Below are 19,407 nucleotides of genomic sequence, written 5' to 3'. Positions count from 1 at the left end.
GTTGTTCATCTTGCCAAACAGCGTGCATATTTGGACAAATATAGTTTTATCACGTTTGCAAAATATTTCGTCATGCAGAATAACATTTATTTTCATTTCTCACTGAATTATGCTGGTTTGAACTTTGAAGAGCTGAATGATTTGCGATCTCTGCTGCACGCCACTCATAGCTCTCTCATTCGCTGTACTCATCCCTCATTTAATCTCACTGTGGTAAACAATGCCAACGTGAACCAAGAACATGTCTCAGAACCGCTCAGCACCTACTGACAGACACTCCCCTATTTATGCAAACATTCCCTCTTTCCACACAATACCATCCCACCTTTTCACAGTCGACCACTCCCCTTTTAACAAGCTTTTTCAAATCGAAGGTGTGAAAAAACACCGCTGCAGCAGGGGGGTTTCATGACCCTTTAAGGGAGTTTGGAAAAGTCCCATAGAGAAGTGAAGAGTTTATCACTTCTAGGAGATGTGCTTCCAAACAGTTAAACACACTTTTGAAAAAAGAAGTGGGGAGTGTGTCAAGGGCGCAGGTTGATTTTTTTTTTTTTAAGGTGCTGTACCATTTCTTCTAAAATTGTACGTTCAATTGTTTCAAAATTAGACATAGTAACTTTCTGATGTTGTGGTCTGATCTGACTGACCCAAGAGCAACTAGAGGATGTGCTAATAAGATTATACACCGTTTGTCCATGTTAACAAACAATTAAAAAAAACTTGTAATACATTTTTTGTTTGACTTGATATAAGTAATCAATTCAGTAATTTTCATGGCGATATCTAAAGGTTAAACGTTTTACCCTATCCATGTGAGAAAAATAATGAATAGACGTATGAATATGTTATATTTGGGTCTTTTTCTGAAATTTCCTCTAATGGGATTCTTCTGGGCTTTTTTTTTCTTTCTTACTCAGGACATATTGAGGATACAAAATCAGTTGAGTTTGATTCTGTTGCAATTTGTTCACCCTTGTTTCCTTAAACGCCTGGACTAGTAGGCTATGTGCTTGCTTCAATAAAAATGAATACAGTTATGATGAAGCTAACTAGTTACTAGCTAGCTAGTTATTAGTTATCTAACATTAAAAACATGTTTCTATTTAATAAGAGAGTCATTCGAACCATAAAGTGTTAACCTGTCACCTCTGACCTTTAACAGCTGTCACAGCTCCTGGTGCAGATGGGATGTGTTGTTGCAGGAACTGATTTGCTATAGGCTACTCCTGACTGGTCGAAATCTCATGCTACTTAGGACAAATGTAATGTACAGAAGTAGCTGCACTGCTTAAATACAAAATTAAAGTTTTTGAAGGAAAATATAATTAAAAAGTCAGTCTGATGACATCATTTTTATGTGAAATGTGCATTTTTACCCACAGTTGTCATAGTATGGGGAAATATGTAGTTTTTTTAAACCTGAAACCAATTTTATTGGATTCCCTGACCCCAAAAATGTACACTTTGACACCAAATTTGTCATTATAGCGATAACAGAAGCAAAGATATGGGCTCTAGAGTATTTTCGGCACATTGTCGGCCATTTTTGAAAAAACCTGTTTATTTTTGATAAAAAGTGTGATCTCACTTGTGTCTTAGGATAAATTTATTTGTATTACCCTAAAGTACTTCCATACCAAAGGGGACCTTTGCATCATGACTTGAAGTCAAAGGCCTATTTTTTGGGCTTAACCTCCCTACTACTATGTAAACCCAGAAAAGTGATAAGCACAACAACAAAAATCCACCAATTGTCACACGTTTATAGCTTTATGTTTTACATTTCACATTCAGACAGTAATGGGAGAGGGATGATTTAATTTCCCAAGATTCCTGAGCTTTCAAAGAGGTTACTCCGCAGTTTGATAAAGACACACTTATTAACCTTCAGAGGAACAGCTGTTGGTCACTTCCAAGCCACAAAAAACACTGTCAGTCTCCACCACTCGCTTACAGCACTGTCAATTACTCTCTCACCAGGACAACCGTATCAAAGCTTAGCCAATGACGTGGCTGCTTTCTGAACACACCCACCGTGGACGCAGCTGGCACACAAAAGCAAGGTCGCCAAAAGCATGATGAACTGTGATTTGGACACTTGGCAAGTGCAATTGCATCAATCAGTCACCATGGTGACAGTACTTGGGTTGTGTGAGGTTGGGTCACACATCAGCATATAAATTGTTGAAATGACACGGTGATAATGCAGATGTACAGTCAGTAGTTGCTGAAACATATTGGAATGGTCATAAAACATCTGTATATGTTAATTAATGCACGTTTGCGAGTGTAACACAACAACAGAGAGATAAAAACACCTCTCCCCCCACATACACATGCAAAAATGTATTTTCATGAAACAGTTTATGTAAAATTCCCTTGAAACACATGCTCAAACAACCTCTGTTTTATTTTAACAGCATGCGAATCCATATACACTTGGTCTGTCACCCTGTCAGTTTAGATGCGTGGGTCTAGTTCATGCGGACTGATGATGCATTATGGGAAAAAAGCATGCAAGTCTGTCCATATGAATTTGTGTATGTGATGGAGAGAGTGATAGAATATGTGCAGTGAAGACTGACAGCTGGCAAACACGCTCTCCTCAGTTCCACAACTCAATTACAGCAGACAGTTCAGTCCACACAGCCCAGGGGCTTCTTGATATTGCATTGAAACTCTATGACAGGGCATTCACTGTGAAAATGCTTTCAAAGCGTATACATTCCAAAGCACACGTAATGTTTTTAGACACACTTGTGTGTTTATGTTTCTCATGAGCTTTTATACCGCTCAAACATTTGAAATTATCTTTGTAGACAAATTACGGATAAATTCATTACAAGCCATTTTTTTATTCATTTCAAAACAAATCCATGGCACCAGACATGTAGCCTGTCACTGTTTATGGATTCAATACAAAACATTATATTAATTCAGTTTATAATAAATATTGATATAAATACTCATGAAAGTATTATATAGCGTATATCAAATTAAAGTGTTTTAATTAATATTTATTTACATATATCATATATAAACTCCTGGCATTCTGTGCTTGATGCCATTACAGCCAGGGTGTGTCATGTAAATGTTTTGTCAAATGTAGTGAACCAAGTCCCTTTAATTATTGTTTTTTTTATATCTCTAGTTTTAGTTGGGCGGCATGAGGTCTCAGTGGTTAGCGCTGTTGGTGTTCAAGCCCAAGCTGAGCCAGGAGTCTTTTCTGTGTGTAGTTTGCATGTTCGCCTAGTGTCAGCATTTGTTTCTTCTGGGTCCTCTGGTTTCCCCCACATCCAAGGAGGTTTGGTGAATTGGACAGTCTAAGTTGCCTGTGTGTGAGAACCCTGTGATGGACTCCATCTGTCCAGGGTGCTTTCACCTGCCTCTGGCCTAAGAAACTGGGATAGGCTCCAGCCCTATGACTTTGAAGGTCACATAAGGAAGAGAGAGAGAGAGAGAGAGAGAGAGAGAGAGAGAGAGAGAGAGAGAGAGAGAGAGAGAGAGAGAGAGAGAGAGAGAGAGAGAGAGAGAGAGAGATTTAAAGTTAAAGTGCCCCAATTATGCTTTTCCAGATATTATGCTGTGTGTAATGTAAAAGGTCTGTGGAACTCCTCTGATTCAGACAGAAAATTATATTGATATAATAAATTGTTCTCTCTGTAGTTTCAATTAGATAAATCACAGATATGAACAATTAATAAGTCCAACCCAGGCTCATTGGAAATACGTGACTCTGCCTACATTTTTGCAACACACTAATAATGTTCCTCCAGGTAGGTTTACCTGCACTTTTTGGGTGAAACGTCCACCGGAGGCGCTAAGTGGTAATATTTTTTTCTCCATTCCCAGACTGATCTCATGAAATGGTGTATGTATGACACGCCAATTCGTATGCCATTTTGACGTGCTATCAAGACGCATAATCGCTTTTTAGCGTGTTTATCAACGCCATTTCATTCTATCCCCCTACACTGCCCCTACCCCTAAACCTACCCATCACAAGAAACATTCTGCTTTTTTACATTTTCAAAAAAACAATTTAGTTTGTTTATAAATCAATTTACCTTGTGGACACACACACATTCAGACACATTTTGAAAGCGTAACTCAAACCCTTCCCTAAACCTACCCATTTGTGTATTATAAAAACAGGATATAACAGGCAGATACGACTGCATACATATTTATTCAGAAAGTAGAAATATTCCAAGTGTTCCAAGGCCAAACGATTGATTTGTGTGAAGAAAATCCCCAAAAGTGATCAGTAACGTCGAATCCATCCGCCAAAGATTAATAATACATTTCAAATATTGCCGCCGCAAGAAACCTCACATCTGCTTTGACAGCATTGGCTGTCGTGTGTCTTGTGACCAATTGCGTTATTACGTCAGCTTTGATCGTAAAATGCCATTGGCTCTCGTGTGTCTCCTGAACGATCGCGTCATTCAACTTGTGTGTATCATTTGAATCAGAAATATGAACGAACGTGTGTGTGTGTGTTCTGTTCGCAATGGAGCGCGATCATCATTTCAACGACTAAAAAATTAAGATCAACTCTGTTCTTCACATGAAGATATCGTATGACTTCAGAAGACCTGGAATGCAACATGAGTTAATACTTTTATACAGTCTTTTGGCTATAGTTTTTGCAATAAATACATGTGACTGTACATTTTTTTTTCCTATTACTGTTGCGTGTTTTATATTGTTGAGAGTGGGTAGGTTTAGGGTAGGAGTGGAATTAGTTACTCCAAAATATAAAATTAGGCTATAAATATTCATTCTGTGAGATCAGTCATGATGTCATGTTGCGCATCTGGAATGGAGAAAAAATATGGTAACACTTTAATTTGATAGTCCACTTTAGACATTCTACTAACTATAAGTAACTTTGCAACTACATGTCAACTAACTGTCATTAGAGTATTTGTAGACTGTCTGGTTAATATTACTAAAACTTTATTTTGTTGGTCCCCCAACAGACATTCTACTGACTATTAGTAAATTGGCAACTACAATTCAATTTAGTCTACTAACCCGAACCCTAACACCTAACCATAACCTACCAGTCTACTGACAGTCTACTAATACTCTAATGAGAGTTAGCTGACATGCAGTAGCAAAGTTACTGATAGTTAGTAGAATGTCTAAAGTGGACTATCAAAATAAAGTGTAACCAAAAAGGGTACCACTTAGCGCCTCCAGTGAACGTTTTACCCTAAAAGTGCAGGTAAACGTACCTGGAGGTACATAATTCGGGTGTTGCAAAAATGTAGGCAGATTCACGTATTTCCAATGAGCCTGGGTTGCAACAAGTCAGTAAAACAGTTATCACCAACTATTCTGTATCTCCTAGGACCAGAATTTCAACAGCTTAAAAGCTTCAATTCAATTTAATGAAGTTTGATGAAGTTCTTCACATGGGAAAATAAAGTAAATTCTCAAAAAACAAAACAAAAAAAAAACTATATTTTGTCTGTCTCTTTCAATTTGACCAATAATAATAAAAAAATAATAAAACCTTCAATAAAATATTACACAAAACTCAAATGTACCAAAAATACGTAATCAAATATTTAATCTGACCCAAAACACATAATTCAATTCAGAATATCTTCCAATAAGCCACTTTTCCTTCTGAAAATAAAGAGTATATTCAAAAATATGAATCGAAAATGCAAGAATCTATTGAGTTGACAAAGTTCAAGAACACTAAATTTGTTGAACACTATTTAGATCAGTTCAAGTTCCAAGTCTCTCTGAAAAGTCTTTCCAAGTCTTTCTCCGAAAGTAAAAATCAAACAAATTTGATGAACCAAAGTCTTTTGTGTCCAAAAAACAAGAAACAGAATGAGATCCAGTTGACAATTTCAAAACACAAATCTTCAAAGTTCAGAATAAATAACTAGTTGTCACACTCAAATTCATATGGTAAAATTGATGCAGTCTTCTACAGTTTTTACAGTTTGTACTATCGCTAAGGATATAGGAAGCCTCGGTTTGGGTCCATTTATACTGAAACAAACCCAGAGTTTTCAAACTAAAACTGCATCGTGTCCAAAAGGCTCAGTTTCGAGGTAGATGCCAGGCATAACAGTAGCAAAAATTATACATTTTAAAATGAAAATGCACTAGTGTGAACAGAGCCTAAGCCTTATCTTTCTAAGAGCTCCTCTGCTTTGATTAGTGAGATGACCCAGTCTGTGTGTTTGACCGCTTACAGCGTGTGTCGGAACTGAAATGGCCATTACCATAACTGAATTTGAGGAGACTTTTGAAAATGGAGATGTGGCTGCATTTATAAAGCATTTATTATACTGCAGTGGTTCTTAATCCTGGTCATGGTGACCAACCACTCTGCACATTTTGCATGTATCCCCTATTCAACCTAATGCAGATCATTAGCTGGTCAGACAAGAGATCCATGAGCACATTTGTTTTTTCTTGCAGGATTAAGATTTATTTATTCTAAATATCCCCAAACCTTGGGCCAAAGTCAGTGTATGTCTGAATCATATCAATCAAAAGGGGAAATTAAACTTAGGGACATGCTAAACATTTATCTAAATATAACAGCCTCATGACATACTGGGCAAATGTTCATAAGGGGCAAGGCTTTGTCTAAATCAAAGTAGGTTGTTGACTTCAGATGTGAGCTAGAATATAAATAATAAGAGTCGACTGAAAATGCAAAGGGGAATTTCTACCACAGTATAAACCAAATCAGCTGCAAAAAAAGTAATTATAAAAACAGCCTAATCTAGCCGAATGTGGCACACATGGGACCCTCAAAAAAACAATAATGACCAGTTTAACTGGGGCCCATATTCAGCCTATTAAATTGTCCACTCTTCTCCATTCCCAGATGCCACCGATATAACCCAGATAAAACCCACGTGGGGCCCAAATGGACATGTTGGCAGGTGGCTAATTGGTGTCTGTAGAATAATATGGGTTCATAGACAATTGGAAAAGTTTTTGGGGCAGACCTGACCTGTTGAAAACAGATGGTATTCTTCCCTCCTGGGGTGGTACTGCTCTTCTCTCTAGTAATATGGCACATAATCTTAAAGTTGAAACTTGACTAACTAGGGCCCAGGTCAGCAAGCAGACAGACTGGCTAAACTGACCGTCTGCCATCTCAGATCACAGAAATCAAATAAATCCCAACATGTAGAGAATCCTTCACCTAGATATCAGCATATATAGGTTATAGGCCCTAAGTATATGGTCTGAGGTATACTTAGGGCATGTGCTAGTTTGCTAGTTTAACGTCGGAAAAGGTGCGCCAGACACATGGTCCAAAAGGGTTGTCTCTTAATGAGTCATGGGTGTGTTTTGGGAGTAACATGCAATAATCCAGTCAGAGTCTCATCTCCCATTCTCTTTAATTCAGTTGTGCTTGCACCATGGCGGATTTGCTATTTAAATGGCGGAATATGCAAGTGGAAAGACACTAGACTGGCGTCGTCACATCAGATTCTAACCAGGATATGTGTCCTATGGGGTGTGTTTCAACCAAACCAGGAAAGAAAAAATAATGGTGCAGATTATTAAAATAATAATCTCTGGAATATAACGGTGCTTGGGGGTAAAATGTGTGTTATTTTGGCAAGGTTGCCTGCTAAAATTCGCACTCATGGGTCTATCTATCATATAATAGTCGCTTCAACCCGCGGACATAGAAAAGAACCCGCGGGGAAAAAACGCGGACTTGGCAACACAGTGCAGTTGAGCTCTGTTGACATTTGACAATGCGTCGCTTCATTGCTCTGATTGGTTGTAGGTCTATCCAATTGAGGTCTTTCCTGGTTTGGTTGAAACACGCCCCATAATCACAGCCCAATGGAGCAGTTTCAGACTCATATTCTGACTAGAATTGAGTATGACCACGTCAGGCTAAGTAATTATCTAAAGTTGATCACATTTGGAATAAAAAATAAATTATAAGCTAATGCAGCCAAGGCCAAACTCTAACAAAGAGATGATTCATTAATTGCTTAGCTGGGTCTTCAGGCTATGCAGTCTGTTAGTGAACCTCACCTCCGAAATCATGTTTAATCACGTCTGTTCCCTTGAAAGATTAGTACACCTCTCCTGTCTTCAGGTTTGAGTCATTAGTTAAAACTCAGTAGAGTTTTGCAGTAGCACTGCATTTACGAAGAAGTTCTCAGTTTAGGATTAGAACTAATTCAACCCAAGCACTCTTTGGTGACGTAAATTATTACTTACTGTTACTGTTTGTCATCTGTCCATCATCGTATAAAGCCCGCTCTGACAATTTGATTGGTAAGAACAGCTCTGGTTCCAGCATAGTTGCTCCACAACGGATCAAGTCCAGACCAAAATTCCCGACCTCAAACGTTGTGGGCGGGGCTAAGTTCTGTGGGCAGAGTTTAGGTGACGCAGTGACTATAGACAACGGATAAATGGCTATCGACCTGTCACTCAAAGTAACCACACACTTAATTATGTAGAATTTTAAGGCTTTATATACACTCTAAAAAATGCTGGGTTAAAAACAACCCAAGTTGGGTTGAAAATGCACCAACCCAACAATTGAGTTGTTTTAACCCAATGGTTGAGTTGTTCTTACCCAGCAATTGGGTTGTCTTAAGCAACATTTAACCCAACCACTGGGTTAAAACAACTCAACCATTGGGTTAAAACAACTCAATTGTTGGGTTAGTGCATTTTCAACCCAACTGGGGTTGTTTTTAACCCAGCATTTTTTAGAGTGTAATGTAATCAAATGAGTTATAAAAAATTCACCCCCCTCACAGTTGTCATGAAGGGCAAAGTTAGCCGTATAGACCCAAACCACAATTTGTACCAGGCTGGAAACATGTTTTTTTCTGCTGTAAATTTGGGAATTTTATCATGGGGCTCAATGAGATTCTGCTCCCTTCTGGAGCCTGTCCCTAGTGGTCAGTTGAGGAATGGCAGTTTACATTACTTCCATGTTGGCTTCAAGAGATCGCGTGAGGTCACGCCTGACGTTGTGTATGATAGAGACTGTGTCTGTTCCCACAAATTAGTAAATTCAAAAACTCCCAAACCCATTTAAGGTGCTTGTTCATGCACTACTTTTAAATAAATAACATTCATTATGCTTTATGTGTTATAAAAAACAATCAGAGTCAGGCTATATTTGACATTTACGTTTTTTTTGTTTGTTTGTTTTTTTTGTATGTTAACAAGGTCAAAATTGATACAGGTTAGATATTAACATTTGGTTGAGTGAAATGCATCCTCCACATGTAAATGCAAACGAGTGTAAAAAATATATTTTTTGAGATGAGAGATGTCACATATTTAGACACTTTAATATGGTTAAGCATGCTTATGTTCACAAATATGACATGAAGCATTAACATCTGTACTCGCAGACATTTTGTGCTGCACAGTAAATGTCAGCGTTAAGTTGAAATTGTTGAAATGTTTACTGCGCCTGCAGATTGGTTTGTGCAGATTGTTTTTTTGTTTTTTGGGGGGGGGGGTTGTATGCTGATTCTGCTTGAGTGATCTACGTTTGCATGGAGAGCCCGAGCCCTGATCTATGTTTCAAAAAATCATTGTGATTCTACACAGAACCACTGAACCGTACAGCTAAGCTGAGATCTCACACATACACCCTACCTCGGTAGAAAACACAAAAAGGCCTTTGCACACATGGACGTTTGAGTATTATACACACACAGGAATTTTTGAGGATTATGCACACACTGTATTATAGTCAGACACCCCTTATGCAAAGACAATATATTTCTCTATATATTATGATTGATCATTGTATTAAATTATCTAATAATATATTTGAAAATATACAGAATAATATATTGTGTTAATATATTACAATATTTTGAATAATATAAGGAATTGTCGCTTTTCATGATATTGAAAAATATGTAACAATATATTTTCTAATATATGATAATGTTTGTAATTTATATATCAAAAAACTTCAAAGATATATAGACGTCAAGACTAGATTTGTATAATTGTATGAGCCACCACAAATAAAAAAAAAAACGCTCTGTGGAAATCAATAACAAGGTTTAATCGATTCACAGACCGCTCGTGTAGAAACAGTAGAAGTGAAATGTCTTGAGATTCCCTACGAGAAGCTCTCATTAAACCTCCTCAGTGTTACATGATTAGGCCTTTTTCTTTCAACAGGAGAATATAGATATGTTCCAGCCACCTCCATGCAAAAAGCAGTGTGTGGCGATTAAAATCAACACAAGGATCAGAAGCTGGAAACATCATATTGCTATACATATTTTTTTTTATTTGTATAAAATATGTATATACCTGCATGCATGCATAACTTGCCTACATGTTTGTTTCTTTATTTCTCCCCAAAAAAAAAAGCCAAAATATCTGCAGTCTTTTATTCGAACATGTATGTGTTTATTAATTTGTTTGTGTACATTAAATCTAAGTCACTTAATCAGGTAAGATAATAAAGACATTCTTGACAAAAAGGAGCCACTGGCACACATTGATTATATGGTATAGGGGACATCTGTGATTGATGATTAAAGGCACAAGCTCGTACATGTAGCAGCCACACTGCCTCATCACGGATAGAATAATGAATTGCACCCCATTGAGCGCGGTCCTATTACTGGGGATGCCTTTTCAAGGCAAAGCTGATGTAACAGCAAGCTTTGGGGCTAATGGGCATCTTTGAGAAGCGATCATTGCTTTGCCGTATATCGCAGTCGCTGTGCTGCCAAAGATCCGCTCTGGCTGTTTACACCAGCCCACTCATCTGTCTGGCAGTATTGCCCTGGACAGAAGGACATCTGAGCATCCAGCCAGCAAGCCCACAACCTGCCTCCAGTCACCATCACCACTTCCCACTGAGAGAGCGCACAGGCATGTGCGTACTTGTGTATTCTGCGCTGTTGGGTATCTGCTGGGTTTCTGGCTAATCACTGATGTCTCTTTGGTATTTACACTATTGACCATTCATGCACCATACAAATTATGTAGCTAACCATTTGCTCAAGGATTGGCTGGTTAAATGTTCTTACTACACAATTCTGTGGGTAAAAAGTATGTTTTTTGATGAAGATGAAATAAGAGTTGTGCATTTTTTGTTTGTTTGTTTTAAAATAGATATTTTACCAGTGCTCAATGTTATAATAATAATAATCATAATACTATTAGTGACATAGCATGTGTTAGAGGGCTCTTAAAACATTTAATGAATTTTTCCCTCCGCCTTGTATTGCCTTGTAATTCCCTCCGTACTGTAACCGTTACAACAGTAGCTATACAATAGCTATTACCATTTTAGTTATAGTTTAGATAGGACATCTATCATATGCATCCAAAATAGCCATAATTTGATCAAATTGGCTACTGCACAATACAAAATAAAAACAAAAACACATTTTCAAAAGTGATATTTATAATTTATCAAAACATTGTTCTGCACTGATAATTTTGTCTACTTGGTAAACAGATACCAACAAACTTTATCAGTGGCAAAACTGTTTGTTGAGGTGGACATTATGCACCAAATAACAGACCAGGCAGGCCACTTATGCTGCCTTCGCGTGCTATCGGAATTATCTTAAATATGAGTTTTCGAGGTAAAACATGCACATGAACACCCTCTGATGTTGTGTTTACCACTGGGAAGTTCGGAAATAATTTTGATACCCAAGTTTCCGAGATGGGCGTGGCATAACCCTTAAAAATGGCAGATGACAATATTCTGCTGCGCATCATTCCAGAATAGTGAGCAAGCTGACTATCTAGATAGTGTGGTAAAAGTAGCTTTACAATAGGATGTATGGCTGAAAACTATTGCCATTTTAGTCTTTAAGCAGCCTTATATTGTCTACATTATGCCTTATTGTGAATGTGATTAAACTTTCAGGTTGTGCTAGTGTTTGCCAGTGATTCTATGATTTTCTGGGACCGGGAAATTACTGAAATGGTTATAGTGTTAAAATAACATTTTCCCAAGACGCACAAAAGTATGTACCTGGCATCCTCCATTCTTTGCGACAACAAAGTACCTTAACACAACATGCTCATAATTACGACTTCTGAAGTGGGAAGTAGGAAGCTTCCGATAGCACGTGAAGGCAGCATTGCGTATAAATAGCACGAGTGTGCAATGTCGTGGAATGTATACACCAAAACTAATTTCAGCGTGCATATGATACGCACTTTATGGCGTATTATACAAACGAACCACACACCCCACCACCCTAATCCTAAGAGCGTGTCATATACACGCCATAAAGTGCGTATCATATGCACGTGAAAAACAGCGTAGCATATGCACGGCAAAAAAAAAACTGCCATAGGCTATACATTTCACGTCATTACACACTCTTACTAATATGCATTTACATGTGATCGGGTTGCTCGAAAAGGGCGCCTTCAGTCTGCCTGCTTGGCTCCTTCCACTGCACTGCTTTGCAACTAAGGTAAGTACAAGTCTTTATTATGCTATGTCACTATGCATTGTTGTGCGATCTGCTTTATCAATTCCTAGCTAGCCAATACACACTACCACTGTAAATATATTGCGTCAAGATATTTGCCAATTGTCTAGTGTTCTATAATGTTAGGTTCAATGGTTGTTGGTGTTTGTAATTAAATGAGGTTTCATTTTAACTCTAAATTTTAATTCTAAAGAGCATTTGATTGAATAAAAATCTGTAGACAAGGGATAGAGCGAGCGAGCGTGAGAGTAAGGATATAACATGTTTAATTAATGACAGGAAACCATATTTCTTTTCAGACTCGGAGGTGGATTTTTTCTGTTCTTCATGTCAATCATCACTGACTAATCTGAGCACAACGCGGGGGCTTAATCAGCTGAACGTATAATTGGACATATCTCTGATAGAGAGGGCTGCCCTGTGTGTGTGTGTGTGCGTGTGTGTGTGTGTGTGTGTGTGTGTGTGTGTGTGTGTGTGTGTGTGTGTGTGTGTGTGTGTGTGTGTGTGTGTGTGTGTGTGTGTGTGTGTGTCTGACAGCTTTGTGTAGTCTGTGTATATGTGTGGTACCCTCTTTAGGCCCTGCCAGAGATAAATTAGGTGAAAATTGCTGTATGTCTTTAGTGGCAATTAGAGCTCCTCCTGTGAAGTGAAAGCAGGCATTAACTAATAAAGGGAACATTACCTCTTCAAGCTGATCAATAACTTTTCAAAAATTCTAAATGTCATTTAAATAGTATCAAAATCCTCTTTGAGGTGGGTTGGGTTGATCATCAGCAATGAATGTATTTAATTAGGAATATGAAAATTAGATAATTTAAAACCTTGAGAGTTCCTTATGTAAAAAAAAAAAAAAAAGCTGCCTGGTACATACGAACTTGAAAATGTGTATGACTGTATTTGCATTATGCAAAATATTAAACCAAGTTGCAAATGCTCAAAAGCATATAGACTAAACATTTTAAATGATTAAGGTGTTCTAATTTTTTTAAAGTCTTTTTTTGCTCACCAAGATTGCATTTATTTGTTCAAAAATACAGTAAAAAAAAAAAAAAAAAAAAAAAAAAAAAAAAAAAAAAATATATATATATATATATATATATATATATATATATATATATATATATATATATATATATATATATATATATATTGTGAATTTGTGAAATATTATGATGATTTAAAATAGCTATTGTCTTTGAATAGTCAGTTATTTGAATATATACAATGTAATTTATTCCTATGATCAAAGCTGAATGTTCAGCATCATTACTCCATGTCTTCAGTGTCACATGATCTTTCAGAAATCATTCTATGCTGATTTGATGCTCAATCATTGATCAATTATTAACAATGTTTTTTATTATTATTATCAATGTTGACCATTTTTACCATTTAATATTTTCGTGGAAACTATCATTTTTTGATTATTTGATGAATAAAAAGTTAAAAAGAAGCATTTATTTGAAATCTTTAGACATTATAGAATGATTTATGTAACACTGAAGACTGGAGATGCTGAAAATACAGCTTTGGTATCAAATTAATATAAAATAATATATGAAAGTTTATTTTTTATCATAACATTATACATATTGTAATATATAATGTAATGGCATACAGATTTTGGCATACAGCTCATGAAAACTCAAAAGATTAGCATATTTCATCCGACCAAAAGAAAAGTGTTTTTAATACAAAAAAAGTCAACCTTCAAATAATTATGTTCAGTTATGCACTCGATACTTGGTCGGGAATCCTTTTGCAGAAATGACTGCTTCAATGCGGCGTGGCATGGAGGCGATCAGCCTGTGGCACTGCTGAGGTGTTATGGAGGCCCAGGATGCTTCAAAAGCAGCCTTAAGCTCATCCAGAGTGTTGCGTCTTGCGTCTCTCAACTTTCTCTTCACAATATCCCACAGTTTCTCTATGGGGTTCAGGTCAGGAGAGTTGGCAGGCCAATTGAGCACAGTAATACCATGGTCAGTTAATACCACATTTACCAGTGGTTTTGGCACTGTGAGTAGGTGCCAGGTCGTCCTGAAAAAACGAAATCTTCATCTCCATAAAGCTTTTCAGCAGTGTAATGAAGTATGAAGTGCTCCAAAATCTCCTGATAGCTAGCTGCATTGACCCTGCCCTTGATAAAACACAGTGGACCAACACCAGCAGCTGACATGGCACCCCAGACCATCACTGACTGTGGGTACTTGACACTGGACTTCAGGCATTTTGGCATTTCCTTCTCCCCAGTCTTCCTCCAGACTCTGGAACTTGATTTCCGAATGACATGCAAAATTAGCTTTCATCCAAAAAAAGTACTTTGGACCACTGAGCAACAGTCCAGTGCTGCTTCTCTGTAGCCCAAAGTGGCTTGACCTGGGAAATGCGGCACCTGTACCCCATTTCCTTCACACGCCGGCTCTCATCAGACTCAGTCCACTGCTTCCGCAGGTCCCCCAAGGTCTGGAATCGGTCCTTTTCCACAATCTTCCTCCGGTCACCTCTTCTCGTTGTGCAGCGTTTTTTGCCACACTTTTTCCTTCCCACAGACTTCCCACTGAGGTGCCTTGATACAGCACTCTGGGAACAGCCTATTCGTTCAGAGATTTCTTTCTGTGTCTTACCCTCTCGCTTGAGGGTGTCAATGATGGCCTTCTGGACAGGGTCAGGTTCGGCAGTCTTACCCATGATTGCGGTTTTGAGTAATGAACCAGGCTGGGAGTTTTTAAAAGCCTCAGGAATCTTTTGCAGGTGTTTAGAGTTAATTAGTTGATTCAGATGATTAGGTTAATAGCTCGTTTAGAGAACCTTTTCATGATATGCTAATTTTTTGAGAATTTTGGGTTTTCATGAGCCGTATGCCAAAATCATCAGTATTAAAACAATAAAAGACCAGAAATATTTCAGTTGGTGTGCAATGAATCTAAAATATATGAAAGTTTAATGTTTATCATTACATTATGGAAAATAATGAACTTTTATCACATTTCTCTGTTTTTTGAATAGGATATATACATACCTGTATATATACAGTTGTTTTAAATTAATACTTTACAATATTACTGTTAAAATGCCATGTGTATACCATGGTAGTGAGTATAGTTTGGCATGCTATTTCCATGCTAAGTATAGAGCTATGCATAAAGTATATCCTAAAGTAAAACCATAATATTCCGATTATATTACCTTGTCCAAAAAAAAAAAAAAAAAACATTGAATGTAGTAAAAGAGGAATGTATGTGTGTGTGTGCATGTCACGGTAACAGGCCTGTTCTCTGATGTTCCTGAGGGTGATGAGATGGAATCATGGCTATCTGAGTGAGATGATTTGACCACAGTGTAATCACTGCTCTCTTCTCTGTGCTGTGATTCTCCAGGGATTCTCATGCATTACAGAGGACGAAACAGAGCAGCCTCTCGACGGCTGCAGTCTCTTCGGCTCCTGAACTGATCACATTCATTATCTCCCATAAGCCTGTTTACAAATGATACGAGTGTGCCATGGTTCCTACTGTGTCATTCTGGTAGCACATGCATCTGTCTGCATTTCTAAGCATGTGGATGTGACTAATTCAATTTATTCTGTAATAAAATGCTATGAAAATATTATAGCAGTGTTTCCCAACCTTTTGTCTTTTACGCCTACAGTCCAATCAGTAAAGCTCAAGTATCCCTCGATCCAAAAGATACATCAATTTGATTCTTTTGACTCACAATGATACAGAATATCATTATCGATATAAATAGTGTTAAAGTGCCCTTTTTTTATTAAAAAAGAAAGCCAGTATTTCTCTCGCTTAATAAAACACCTGAACTTGTTTTCTTTTTTCCTAAGGTTTAATACTCCTTAGGCATGTTTTTTCCAACTTTTTTGACATTAAAACCCTGTCACATTAATATATAAAAGTTTTTTTTACATATAACAATTTACAAAAATTGTGTTCATAAATTGAACAACTAAAATAGATTTTGGAGTTCAAGTAATTTACACAGTAAATGTATTTTTTATTTTGTACTGGATATCAGCTGTATGAAGAATGATGATCATTTTTATGCAGTGTACATTGGTATAATGTATGATTATGCAAATACTCTTGAAATGTGCAGTGTAAAGTTCATTATCTCTTCATATCCCTTTTTCCTGCCTGGGGTGCATTTCCCAAAATCATTGTTTGCATTGTTTGTGATCATTTATTAGTATTTGATCCTTTGACACAGCATCAGGAAATGCAAAACCTCCACACTTTTGGAAACACAACAATTGGCGTTGAGGCCACAACAATGAGGCCACCGTGTATCTTGACAAGTTGTAATTTAACCTAAGTGCTATATAAACAGAATCCAACAACGACTTGACTTGAACTAAGCATTACTTGACTAAAACAGACAAGAACATGAACCATTAACCATAAGCTAGTGATGGCAATTTCAGAACACTGCTTCATGAAGCTTCAAAGCTTTAGAAATTTAAAATCAATTGGTCCGGAGCATGTATAATTAAAACTGCCAAAGTAACAAGGCTTAGTTACTTCATCACTGTTTCAAAACACTTCGAAATATCAATGGTTCACTACTAGGGGGCGATGATCTCTGATGAGGAGTCACTGAGAACTGTCTGGGTTTTACCTGACCTGTGATCCGTTTTATTCATTTGTAGACATTAGTCATTAGTATAATTAGAAGGAATAATAGTAGCTAATTCTCTTATTGGCCTGTTTGAGCCATCCATGGAACAAACAAAGCAAGCCCTGACAATTGATGAAATAACATATAAGCAATATTTAATTTTATTACATTAGTTAATTGCATTTGAAAGGTTTTACTTTCAATAAAACACTTGCAATATTTTGTAAAAGGTCTTTTTGTGGATTATTAGCATAGGTTTATGTTGGATTTACAGTGTTCTGACCAGCAGGGGACACTTGAGACGGTGTCGAATTGTTTTGACGCTTCGGCACAATACGGCACATTTGCTTCAACTGTTTCAATGTTTCACAAAGCCTCGGTTTGCACATCACTACCATAAGCAAACTTGATAAACTCACCGACAGAGGTCACAGGAACAATACTCAACAAACTGACATGGCAAACATGAGGATTATATATACAGAGACTGCATATAGCCAGCAGCCATATCACCCTGTAGCCCAAGACTGGTTTCCCACTGAAGCTAAGCAGGGCTGAGCCTGGTCAGTACCTGGATGGGAGACCAAATGGGAAAACCAGGTTGCTGCTGGTAGAGGTGTTAGTGAGGCCAGCAGGTGGCGCTCACCCTGTGGGCTGTGTGTGTCCTAACGCCCCAGTGTAGTGATGGGGACACTATACTGACAAAGAGCACCGTCCTTCGGATGAGACGTTAAACCGAGGTCCTGACTCTCTGTGGTCATTAAAAATCCCATGGCACTTCTCGTAAAAGAGTAGGGGTGTAACCCCGGTGTCCTGGCCAAATTCTCTTGATTGGCCCTTACCAATCATGGCCTCCTAATAATCCTCATCCACTGAATTGGCTCTATCACCCTCTCTCCTCTCCACCTATCGCTGGTGTGTGGTGAGCGCACTGGCGCCGTTGTTCTGTGGCTGCCGTCGCATCATCCAAGTGGATGCTGCACACTGGTGGTGGTTGAGGAGAGACCCCTGACATGAGTGTGAAGCGCTTTGGGTGTACAGTAGTACATTTGAAAGCGCTATATAAATGCCTCATTTATTCATTCATAAAGGAACACATGACAATCACAACCAATGAACCACCAGAACTCAACCACATGAAAAAAAACAATAAACCAATGAGAACTATGGACACATGACAAGAGCAAACAATGAGAACATGACACATAAAGAAGGGAACCGTATCAGAAAAAGATACATGAAACTAGGGGAGCACATGACATTATCATAAAGGCAAGGAGGTCACATGACAAGAAGCACGAAAAATGACTGACACAAAACTACAGAGTAAAAGACATGAAAACATAAATGTGAACCAAATCCCAAAATCTACTGTGACACTCATGGTGTTCCACAGGGTTCTGTTATTGGGCCTTTATTCTTCATCATCTACATGCTTTCCTTGGGTCACATTATCTGTCAACATGGCTTTAACTTTCATTGCTATGCAGATGACACCCAGCTCTATATTTATTCTTAATGCACTGCTCATTTCATTCAATCATTCCATTTTGGCTTGTATTGATTAAATAAATGCATGGATGACCAGTAATTTTCTCAAACTAATCACTGAATAAACAAATATACTTGCCCACCTACACTATATATAAATATTTAGCAGAAGAATGTGTGAATTTAAAGTAAAAATAAAAAATGAACCAAATGATACCTGCTACATTATATCGTCAGACATGAATTGCTAATTTAAATGTTAAAGAAAATACAATATAGTTAAAATTTATAATAAATGCATTTAGTTGGAATTAAGAGGTTTTTTTGACACATTTAAGTAGGATTAAGTAGCTACATTCCCTTACGAAACAAAAATATATTGCAGTATATTGGAAAATATGTAATACATTAGGCAATATATTCACATATATGGGATTTAATATTTATATTTTCCAATTTATTGCAATATATAAAAGCGGCAATCATTTGTATATTTTGCAATATATTACAGGAATATATAATATATTGTATAATACCATCAATATATTATTCCATGTATTTATAATATATTAAAATATATTTTAAGTAGTATATTGGTAAATATATTTTCCTTTCGTAAGGGCTTCACATACTGATCCATATTTCCTCTTCCATTGAAGAAAAGTGAAGTCGCCAATGCCTCAGTATGCCACTGACATCTTGCACTGATTCGGGACCTGAGTCTGAGCAGAATAGTTATGGGAAGTGTTGGGAAGAATGACAGCACTGATAAGACAGCAATTATGTGATGAACGTTTCTAACATGTTTAATTTT

The 19,407-nt window shown here is 37.3% G+C and overlaps 1 pseudogene; it reads left to right on the top strand.

The window, feature by feature from the left end:
• Positions 1–17,598: 17,598 nt before the first annotated feature.
• LOC137076223 (5S ribosomal RNA) lies at positions 17,599–17,715 on the top strand (annotated as a pseudogene).
• Positions 17,716–19,407: the final 1,692 nt, after the last annotated feature.

Source organism: Pseudorasbora parva, chromosome 5 (assembly GCF_024679245.1).
Source record: "Pseudorasbora parva isolate DD20220531a chromosome 5, ASM2467924v1, whole genome shotgun sequence".
In the NCBI taxonomy this organism is placed as follows: domain Eukaryota; kingdom Metazoa; phylum Chordata; class Actinopteri; order Cypriniformes; family Gobionidae; genus Pseudorasbora; species Pseudorasbora parva.
The sequence above is the reverse complement of the archived record's forward strand: the minus strand, read 5'-3'. Positions and strand labels throughout refer to the sequence as shown.